The 11,208-nt window shown below is 47.9% G+C and overlaps 1 long non-coding RNA gene across 1 annotated transcript; it reads left to right on the top strand.

Moving 5' to 3' along the window:
- Positions 1 to 202: 202 nt before the first annotated feature.
- Positions 203 to 8,210, top strand: LOC310832762. The gene is made up of 3 exons (XR_014558416.1): positions 203 to 366; positions 4,563 to 5,102; positions 7,640 to 8,210. It is a non-coding gene; the product is annotated as an uncharacterized lncRNA (long non-coding RNA).
- The last annotated feature ends 2,998 nt before the right edge of the window (positions 8,211 to 11,208 follow it).

Genomic DNA, 11,208 nt, shown 5'->3' with positions numbered 1-11,208 from the left:
ACACACCCAAATGCCCCGAGGGGCATTTGTGGCCGTGTGGGGTGGGCGGCATTGGCAGGAGGGGGGTGGGTGGGAGAGGAAGAAAGGAAATACCGTGATAGCACCGCGAGAATGCTTGTGTGATAAGATAATTACAAATGAAAGAGAGATTAGCAGAGGCTGTCGGGACAAATGCTTCCAAAATGGTTTCTGAGGTGCTGGCGGTTTGTTCTAACAGGGAGAGTCAGCTGCAGCTGCCGTCTCCATGGTGACCCCCGGCAACAAAGGCCCCGCCGGGATCCCCACATGAAAATGGAAGGCTAGTCGGGGGTGGGGGGGGAGAAGAGATGACAGACTGGGCCAGACCTGCGTCACACAAATGGACTGGTAATTAACACATTTTTCCCCCTTCCCCACACTTGTCTCTCTCCAGCCTCTGCCCACCCAACGGGGCTTTTTCGGAAACATTAAAACCCAACTAATAAATGGCTTACAGCTGCTGAAAGACGAGCCCTGTCTGGCTGAGACTCCGGCGGTCACCTGCTTCCCACCCCCCACCCCTCGCCGACACCCTCCATTGATCTTCCAAGGGGTCCTGCCTGAACTTTTTCCTAGACGGAGACCAGCATTTCAACATGGCACAGAAATCCACAAATGGCCCAAATTCCAGGCAGGCACACCACGGCCCAGAGCCCAGACAGCACAGCCGCCGGGCTTAGCAACAGGGCAACCAGACTCCGGCCACAGCTTTGCTAATAGCTCACCTGCATTCTGTGGGCCATATTTCACCTGGGCTGTTTGCATGGCACCTGGTGCCCTGGATAAGGTCACTCATTTAGCAGCATGTGAAAGCTGGTCTGCTGACCTGGTTCATGCCTGGGGGGAAGGCAGTTGAGGGAGAGAGGCTGCAGAGGGGACCAAAGGCTTGTAAGGCTGTAGCAGACTTTCCAAGGGCCTCTATTTTCCAGGGACAGTCTGAGATTTACAGAAGCCATCCTAGTTTCTGATTGGATCCTGGAATGTTCTGCTTTTCCTTAGGATGTCCCTATTTTCATCGGAGAAATGTCAGAAGGTATGGAGGGAGTTATGCGACCCCCGAGCCAAGGAGATAAGTAACTGTACAACCTTTAGAAGATGTCTGAAGGCAGCCCTGCATTGGGAAATTTTTAGATGTTTAATGTTTTGTTATGTTTTTACATATGTCGGAAGCTGCCCAGAGTGGCTGGGGCAACCCAATCAGCTGGGTGGGGTATAAATTTATATATATATTATTATTATTATTATTATTGAATAAAGGTAAAGGGACCCCTGGCCGACTCTGGGGTTGCAGCGCTCATCTCGCTTTATTGGCCAAGGGAGCTGGCGTACAGCTTCTGGGTCATGTGGCCAGCATGATTAAGCCGCTTCTGGCGAACCAGAGCAGCACACGGAAACGCTGTTTACCTTCCCGCCAGAGCAGTGCCTATTTATCTACTTGCACTTTGACGTGCTTTCGAACTGCTAGGTTGGCAGGAGCAGGGACCAAGCAACGGGAGCTCACTCCATCTCGGGGATTCGAACCACCGACCTTCTGTTATTTAGACCACAGTGCCACCTGCATCCTTTATTATTGAATAGAACGTCCCTATTTTCATCAGAGAAAAGTTGCAGGGTATGTCGTAGCTCAGTGATGGAGGATGTGCCTTGCAAGGCCCATGTTCCAACCCAGGTAGAGCAGGGGAAGCATCCTGCCTAAGAACCTCGAGAGCCACTGCTGGCCAATATAGACTATACTGAGCTAGATGAGCGGCTATGTGTTGTGTGAAGAAGGTGAGCAGGGAGCAGTTTTCCTCCCTCCCTCCCAATATGAGAATTCAGGGACAGTCAATAAAGTTGAATGACTAGAAGAATCAAGGCAGACAAAAGAAAGTACTTATCCATGCAGTGCATTAGTTAAGCTATGGGATTTGCTTCCACAAGGTGCAGCCAAGGCCACCAACTCAAATGTTTTTTGAAAAGAGGATTAAAGAAATTCACGGAGAATAAAGCTATCAGTGGCTACTAGCCAGGGGGATGGTGCTCTACCTCCACTGCCAGAGACAGTACGCCTCTGAATACCAGCTCCTCCTGGGCATCCCAAGTTGGGAGAGTGCTGTTGAACATAGGAGAAGCTTGTTGCATCAGGCCAATGGCCCATCTCTTCCAGCATTCCATTCTCGTATGGCCAACCAGATGCCCTCCCTCCATGAATTTTCTAATCCGCTTTTGAAGCCATCTAGGTTGTTGGCCGTCACAGTCTCTTGTGGATGCGAGTTCCATAGTTTAACTATGCGCTGCATGAAGAAGGACGTTCTTTTATCTGTCCTGGATTTCCCAACACTGAGCTTCATTAGATGCCCACCAGTTCTAGTGTATTGAGAAAGGGAGAAAAGCTTATCTCCACGCCATGCATAATTTCATAAACGTCTACCATGTTGCCTGTCGCTCGCCTTTTCCCTAAATGAAGAGGTCCCAAAAACTGCAATCCTCCTTCATAGAGGCGTTGCTCTGCCCTCTTGACTGGGATAGCTCAGTCAGTAGAGACTGAGACTCTTAATGTCATTGTTGTGGGTTCGAGAGGGCCCCACGTTGGGCAAAAGATTCCTGCATTGCAGGGGGTTGAACTAGATGGCCCTCATGGTGCCTTCAAACTCTTCAGTTCTGTTATTTTGATTGCCCTTGGTTCGTGTGCTCAAGTCTTGCTTCCCATGTAGGCATCTGATTGGCCACTGTGAGTACAGGATGCTGGGCTAGATGCTTCATTGGAGTCCTTCTGATGCAGCTCAGGGTCCTCCTTACATTCTTAACATGGATTTCGAGGCAACTCTTCTCCATGACTTTATGACCTTGAACCCTTCCTCCATTCATCAACTCAGAAGACGTATGGATGTTAACACATTCCATGTTTGTCTGAGGAAGACCCAGCAGGAGCAAAGCCAGCGATCTGGTTTCCTTCTCCTCTTGCTGAGCTCCGTGCTCAAACGGCCCATTTCTTGTGGGGAGGGGGGGGGGGGGACTCTCTTGATTCAGAGGCTCCTTTTTTCCAACAGGTTCTGCGTCTCTCTGTGTGTTTGTAACATCAACAGCCGCCCAGCCAAGCTTGTGGCATTTGCCGATGGGGAAAACAAGCTGAGATCGGGATGTTGTGCGTTGACGCCATGGGGCTGCGCATTGCAGATTGTTCCACCTGGCGAGGCGAGCGGCTGAACAGGACTTCAACTCTCAATGACCTCCTGGGAGCACTAGCAAATGCAAAGCCACCCCCTTTCTCCCTTGTTGTAATGCAAAGTGGGGAGTGATATTCCTTCATTTGTCGCATTTGCCTGTATAAATTGCCGCTTTCCTCACCAGATCTACATGCAGGCCTGACTCTCAAGGACCACCAGGGTGGGGGGAGGAATATAGATGCTTTCTAGAGGCTTTTGAAAAGCAGAGATGGCATTAAGTGGAGGGCTCCCCCCTCCCATGCCCAAGCTGCCTAAGGGATATACAGACCCAGCTCCCATTAAAATTAATAGTCCAGATCTTCCCCTTAATGTTCTAAAAAGGTTTTCCTCCTTTCAACTGGTCTTGAGCGAGAACATTATAGCAGATAAATAGAAACTCTTTCCTCCGCATCGGAAGAGGTAAAATTCAGCTCCTATTAAAATCAAAAGAGCAACCCGCAATTTGGGGACTGTGGGTTTAGAACAAAGGCACACGGCAATTTCAACCCTGATTTCGCACATGGCCCAGGCAAAACAAAAAAACACAAAAGCAACACAAATGTGCACACCAACCTCTGCCAAGCTGGCTGGGACTGATGGAAATTGTAGTCCATAGCTTCTGGAGGGCACTAGGTTGATGAAGGCTGAAACAAGCTTTGTTCATATTATTATCTTAGCTCTTTCGCTTCTGCATATGCACAGATGGGATCATCAGATATTGGTGGTTGGACTGTAAGCAAAGGCATTAAAACAGTGTGGCTGCCAGATATCCCCAGCTGCCAAATATAACTACTAGGGATGTAAGAAGGCACATTTCCCCACTCCGTTTCCTGTACTCTTTGCATGCAGCACTGTTTGCATTCCCCTGCAGGCCAACTCCCACCAAAAATGAAATTTTTGCTGGGGCAAAATTATGTAACTTACGTAAGTGACATAAATCATTTTGTTGTTGCATTGTTGCACCCGGTTCATGTCTGTGCAAAGGAAATGCAGTGCAAAAGAGGGGTGGTTGTAATAAAGCATGCATGGCTTGCAGGCTGAAAGCAGCAACAGTAGCGAATGCGGATTGCATTCCCTGGATTGATTTCCAACACCACCCAATTACCGCTCCCCTTTCCAATTTTGTCAGCAATCTCCAACGTCACTGACAAACACATATTGCAGACTGAAGGAGACTCAAATAATGTCCCTCTTCCTTGTCTTTGAAGATAGATGGTTCCAGGGATGCAGCCACCACCGCCATTCCAATCAGTTTTCTTGATGATAAGATTAACCTTATGGATGATGACACAGGGTGGGGGTGGGGACCTTTAGAAGAGAGAATTGCACAGAAAGCCCTCCTGCCATTTCTTTTCACAGGGCAATCCATCACCAAGAGCCCTTCCCATGCTGCCTCTGCTCAGAGCTCTGGCTGGAACAAAACTTCCTTTCTCTCCGTGCCACCTGCACAAATGGGGTCCTGACCCAACGAAGCTGGAACTCTTCCTCGTCATGTCATCGCCGGCCTCTGCATTTTTACAGCGTGCAGTTGGTTGCCTGAAATCTGGCCGCTTTCTTGGCATCGGGGCAAGAAGTCTGCATAGTTCAGCATCACATTCTCCGCATGCGTGGACCCCAAACGCACAAAACAGCTCATGGGAGTCAAAAGCTGAGATGGGAGCTCTCCCTACAGTTGATGGACAAACCCCACAGGTCTGGCTATGCCTGCAAAACAAACTTGGTAGGGGCGCATGTCATGGAGAAGAGGGATAGATTTAAGAAAGATTTTCTCCCTCTCTACAAGTCATGGGCATCCAATGAAGCCGAACGTTGGAAGATGCAGGGCAGACAAAAACAAGAAAGGAACTCACTTTCACAAGAGGCAGTGATGGCCATCGACTGGAATAGCTTTTACAGAGGGTAAGGCAAATCATGGCAGATAAGATTATGGATGGCTATGTTTTGCCTCCACAGTTGGAGGTACAGTGGTACCTCTAGTTACGGACTTGATCCGTTCCAGGGTGCCATTCGCACCCCCAAAAGTCTGCAACTAGAGCGCTGCTTCTGTGCACATGCGTGGTGCAATAGAACACTTCTGCACATGTGCGAGTTGCACAGAGCACTTCTGCGCGTGCGTGAGACATGCAGAGCGCTTCTGCGCATGCACACGTGGCAAAACCACATACACTTCCGGGTTTGCCGCGTTCGTATCCTGAAAAAACGCAACCAGAGACAGATGTAACAGGAGGTAAAGGTAAAGGGACCCATGACCATTAGGTCCAGTCGTGGCCAACTCTAGGGTTGTGGCTCTCATCTCACTTTATTGGCCGAGGGAGCCGGCGCACAGCTTTACGACTGTACTAATACTTCTGAATACCAGTAAGTGAAGTCAGTAGTGTGGGGAGGGCTCTTGTGCTCAGGGGTCCTGCTTTTGAGGGATCTGAGTGGCCACTGTGAGAACAGGATGCTGGACTGAGTGGGCCACTGACCTGATCCAGAAGGTTGCTTCTTATGCTCTTAATCAGGATGAGTGCTCAATTCAACTGGAAGCCACACTATATTCCAACATTAAACAGTTTTCTGAGAAAGAGGAGTGCAGTAACAGAAAAGCCCATCTTTGGGGTGGCAAAGTTTGAGGAGTGCATTTCTGGCATTAAGGACTTTCTGGAAGCCTCTTTGAAATCAGCCACTTGGCATGATTTGCCTCTCTTCCTCTCAACAGCATCTCATCACGTACTGCCTGAGGATATATAAACCGTTCACCCATAGCTTTAAAAACTGACATCTTCCTGTACTGCACATTCAGGGATCCTGTGAATTTCAAGCTGGGCCGTGGAGGAATGATTTGGCTCAGAAAATGGAATTAAAGATATATTATGTGAGGGGGAGAAATGAGCAGGCAAGTTACTGCCTCGCTTTTTCCCTGGAGTAGGTTTTGCCTCACCATACCGATGTTTAAAGCAGTCTTATGCTGCTTCAACAGACATGGTATTCCCCACAGAATCCTAGGAAATGCAGTTCGTTCAGGGTGCTATGCAATATTATGAGACCCCATTCCTCTCCACCCCACCCCCCAAGCTACAATGCTTAAAATTCCCTGGGAAGAGGGATGGATGGTTAAACCACTCTGAGAATTGTAGCTCCATGAGGAGAATAGGGGTCTCTGCACAAACTACATTTCCCAGGATGCTTTGGGGGGGGGGGACCATGACTGTTTAAAGTGGTATCATAATACCCTCTAACATGCTGCACAGGAAAATTGAGACACATGTCTTTCGGGGCCAGGAACCAACACAGGACATCCTGGGATTCAGGATGGCTTCTGTAATTCCGGGATGTCCCACTTAAAACAGGACAGTTGAGAGGTATATGTCATGGTGCTTTAAAGGTATGATGTGAATGTAGCTTAGGACTGCAGCCTAGGAGGACTTACGGGGGTGCTGATCATGATCTGAGTACCTCTTTTAACACTGTGCCCCCCCCCCCGCTTTTGCAGTAGTAGTGTGGAGTAAAAGAGCCTTACTTGTAAGTTTAAGGTGACTCTGTGTGCCCCATCTGTACCATACATCCAACGACTCACCATACATCCAACGACTCAAAGAATGACCTGCCATCTCTTATCTCTCATTAGTTTAGCCTGCTCCACCCATTCACAATCGACCCATTGCTTTGAACAGTAAACATTGTTCCCTGTGGGTGAAAACGTGGCAGGGGGGTTGCTGGGGGGCAATGCTGACTGGGAAAATGCCAAGAAGGAAAATCTTGACGTGTCCCCATCCTCAGTGCTGCTTCTATGCTCATTTTCTCACCTGCCGAGGCTGCTTATTTGCATCCCGGTGCCACATCTGCTAACCACGGCCCTGCCTCCCACATTTCTAAACCACAGAGCCTAGGACTTGCCGATCAGAAGGTTGGTAGTTCAAATCCCTGCGACAGGTTGAGCTTCTGTTGCTCGGTCCCTGCTCCTGCCAATCTAGCAGTTCGAAAGCACATCAAAGTGCAAGTAGATAAATAGGTACCACTCCGGCAGCAAAGTAAACGGCATTTCCATGCACTGCTCTGGTTTGCCAGAAGCGGCTTTGTCATGCTGGCCACATGACCCGCAAGCTGTAACACCGGCTCCCTCGGCCAATAAAGCAAGAAGAGCGCCGCAACTCCAGAGTCATCCACGACTGGACCTAATGGTCAGAGGTCCCTTTACCTTTACCTTTTCATTCCATGCCCTCTAGCGAAAACAGAGACGTCCTAAGGAATGAAGACCATCTGAGGATCAAATCAGAAACTGGGATGGCTTCTGCAAATCCAGGACGGTCTCCCTGGAAAACAAGAGAACTTGAAGGGTCTGTAATGCTGTATTTTGCATTATTTTGTATCACACACACACACGAAAAAGGTTAGACCTCCCATTAATTTCCACCTCCAACCTCCGCCTCACCCTCCTCTCTTCCATCATCCAGCATCGGGTTCTGAGCAGCTGTTTCCAAGCGGCGCAGATTGTGCTTGAAGTGATACGTCAAAACACCATTAGCAAGGCCTGCCTGCTCTTCTCAGCCTCCCTGCTCTCCCAGCCAGGACAGTCTGGCGCTGAGACACCCGGCCTGGTGCTTTGAAGAGCCCAGTTTGTGCTGCACTCAGACAGCTGGGCCTTGCCAGAAACTGCCCTGCCCTCCCTCCCGAACCTTGGGGCTAAACTGGCGTTTTAAAATAGAGCTCTGCTCAATGACGGGGGTGACAACTGCGCAATTATTTCCAACACTTGTTTACCGACTTGCTTGGGAAGTTGAACTTCCATCTGGTACAAGCAAATGCAGTGGAGCGTTGACATGGCTGGCAAACAGAAACTATCTGAAGAACTATCTGAAGAACTGTGCACGCACATGAAAGCTTATACCTAAAACTACTCAGTTGGTCTCTAAGGGGCTACTTTTTAATTTACAATTCTTCTGGGAGGATTCTTTTAAAGACTTTCTTAGATTATATAACTTTTCTGAGGACTTGATTTTTTTTAAGGGAGTTCTTATGTTTTTAAGAAGAGTCTTTTTAACTATCTTTTTAAAGAATTGTTTTAATTTATTTTGACTACGGCAGACCTACTTGAATCAAGCACAAACTATGTATTCATTGTTTTATTTATTATTACTAATAAATATCTGTATACTGCTGTGTCTCACAATTTACAGCGATTTACAGCCATGAGAACCATACAATAAAAAGCCATGCAAAGTATATATATATATAAAAAACCACAGACATCAGTTAACCATGGTGGAAGGGCGTATTCTTAATTGCCTGCATAGGCCTGGTGGAATCGAAGTTTTTCGGCAGGCATTTAAAAGTTCACCTAGAAGGCACCTGCTGAATCTCAAGTGGCAGAGAGTTCCACAGGACTGGGCTGATGACCATAAAGGATCGGTGTTTTTTTGTTTTTTGTTTGTCAAATGAGCCTCGCCAACTTGGGGAATGACTGACAGTGTCCTAGCAAATGATATCAGTGATCAAGCTGGAATAGAAGGGTTCGGGCAGTCCCTGACCTCAGTTGTCCAGGTCTTTTAATATTAATATTAATACAAGGACTTTGAACCTGGCTCGGTAATCAGGGGCTGGCTACTGCAAAGGCCATCTCTTCCTGATGGGTGCCTCTTCTGCTTTTTCACGTTAACTGCCTTTAGACACAATTTAAAAATCTAAAAACAAAAATGCTCCCACTTGTGGACACAGCACTCAAACTCTTGGCTCAATTGCTGCCAAAGTTTTCATTCCAAAATTTACCTGTGAGATTGACTTACCCTATTCAAGCCCACTGGACCACACTGATCGGCAGACCTGATGCTGCCTAAACCTCTCCTGTGTTTATCTTTGGTTGGTTCATGCCAACCCAGATCAGGAATTGGGGGGAACTGTGGCCCTAATGCTGGATCCACCTCCCATCCAAGGGCAGCCAGCAAGGAAGGAGCTGCCCCCTTGACTCAGCAGCATTGCCACCAAGTACCAGGGAAGAGAATGGGAAGCGATGGGGCAGAGGGAGCACTAGATTGAATCTGCCAGTGCATTGCCCAAACCTCACAGCTGCAGTCCCAAAGTGCCCCCCTCCCCCATGGATTAGATAGATAGATAGTCAGGGATGATGGGAGTTGTAGACAAGCAGCTGTCAAACACAGTTTCTCCATGGATTAGATTGATAGAAAAATAGAGAGATGATAGATGATGACAGATGATAGATGATAGATAGATAGATAGATAGATAGATAGATAGATAGATGATAGATAATAGATAGAGATAGATAGATGATATAGATAGATAGATAGATAGATGATAGATAGATAGATAGATAGATAGATAGATAGATAGATAGATAGATAGATAGATGATAGATAGATGATAGATAGATAGATAGATAGATAGACAGACAGATGATAGATAGATAGATGATATAGATCGATGATAGATAGATAGATAGATAGATAGATAGATAGATAGATAGATAGATAACCTATATGTTATTGTTGTTGTTTAGTCGTGTCCGACTCTTCGTGACCCCATGGACCAGAGCACGCCAGGCACTCCTGTCTTCCACCGCCTCCCGCAGTTTGGTCAGGCTCATGCTGGTAGCTTCGAGAACACTGTCCAACCATCTCGTCCTCTGTCGTCCCCTTCTCCTTGTGCCCTCCATCTTTCCCAGCATCAGGGTCTTTTCCAGGGAGTCTTCTCTTCTCATGAGGTGGCCAAAGTATTGGAGCCTCAGCTTCAGGATCTGTCCTTCCAGTGAGCACTCAGGGCTGATTTCCTTAAGAATGGAGAGGTTTGATCTTCTTGCAGTCCACGGGACTCTCAAGAGTCTCCTCCAGCACCATAATTCAAAAGCATCAATTCTTTGGCGATCAGCCTTCTTTATGGTCCAGCTCTCACTTCCATAAAGGTAAAGGTAAAGGTACCCCTGCCCGTATGGGCCAGTCTTGACAGACTCTGGGGTTGTGCGCCCATCTCACTCAAGAGGCCAGGGGCCAGCGCTGTCCAGAGACACTTCCAGGTCACGTGGCCAGCGTGACATCGCTGCTCTGGCGAGCCAGAGCCACACACGGAAACGCCGTTTACCTTCCCGCTGGTAAGCGGTCCCTATTTATCTACTTGCACCCGGAGGTGCTTTCGAACTGCTAGGTTGGCAGGCGCTGGGACCGAGCAGCGGGAGCGCACCCCGCCGCACTGATTCAAACCGCCGACCTTTCGATCGGCAAGTCCTAGGCGCTGAGGCTTTAACCCACAGCGCCACCTGTGTCCCTCTCACTTCCATACATCACTACAATAACCTATATAGGAAGCCTGAAATCAAGAATTGAGCACAACAACCAAGGGCAATCAAAACCATAGAATTGTAAAGTTGGAGGGGACCACAGGGACCATTGGGAATCCTTTGCATAATGTGGGGCTCAAACCCACAACCCTGAGATTAAGAGTCTCATGCTCTGTCAAGTGAGCTATCCCAGTTCAACAGACAGGAGTTACAGTCTTCCCTCTTTCCCTACTGTTGAGACTTTCCCAAGGCACAGCATTTGACCAGGTTTTATTTTCTGTGGAAAGAAGCCACAGGAGGCTGTGGCATTTTATATACAAATATACAGGCTGAGCACAGGTGGAGGACCGATACACTCCAACAGCAATGTGTGCATTTCTGTGCACATCGATTAGTTGGAGAACTGCATCGTAACATTCAAAGGTAACTGCAAATTTCGGAAGATTTCACTTCATCTATTGCTTCGAAGAGTGCTAATTAGGTAACTTTGTCATCCATCCCCGCCCCCCCCCCCAGGTTGCTTTCCAGAAGAAAGTCCTTGATCTCTTCCCTTGCCACATTCAAAAATGGACTGGAGTAGCTCCTTTCAGCTCCTCTGGGGGTTTCTGAAGGCATTTGTGAATTCAAAGCCCCCTCTAGTGTTAATCTCCATACCAGCAATTGCATATTCGCAAATTTCTTAGGGAAAATGAGCATGAGGGTTTGGTGCTGTTGCTTATATTGTGAGTGGCATCAAA

This window comes from Podarcis gaigeae (genome assembly GCF_964106915.1).
Source record: "Podarcis gaigeae genome assembly, chromosome: 15".
Taxonomy (NCBI): Eukaryota; Metazoa; Chordata; class Lepidosauria; order Squamata; family Lacertidae; genus Podarcis; species Podarcis gaigeae.
This window is presented reverse-complemented; position numbering and strand designations above follow the sequence as displayed.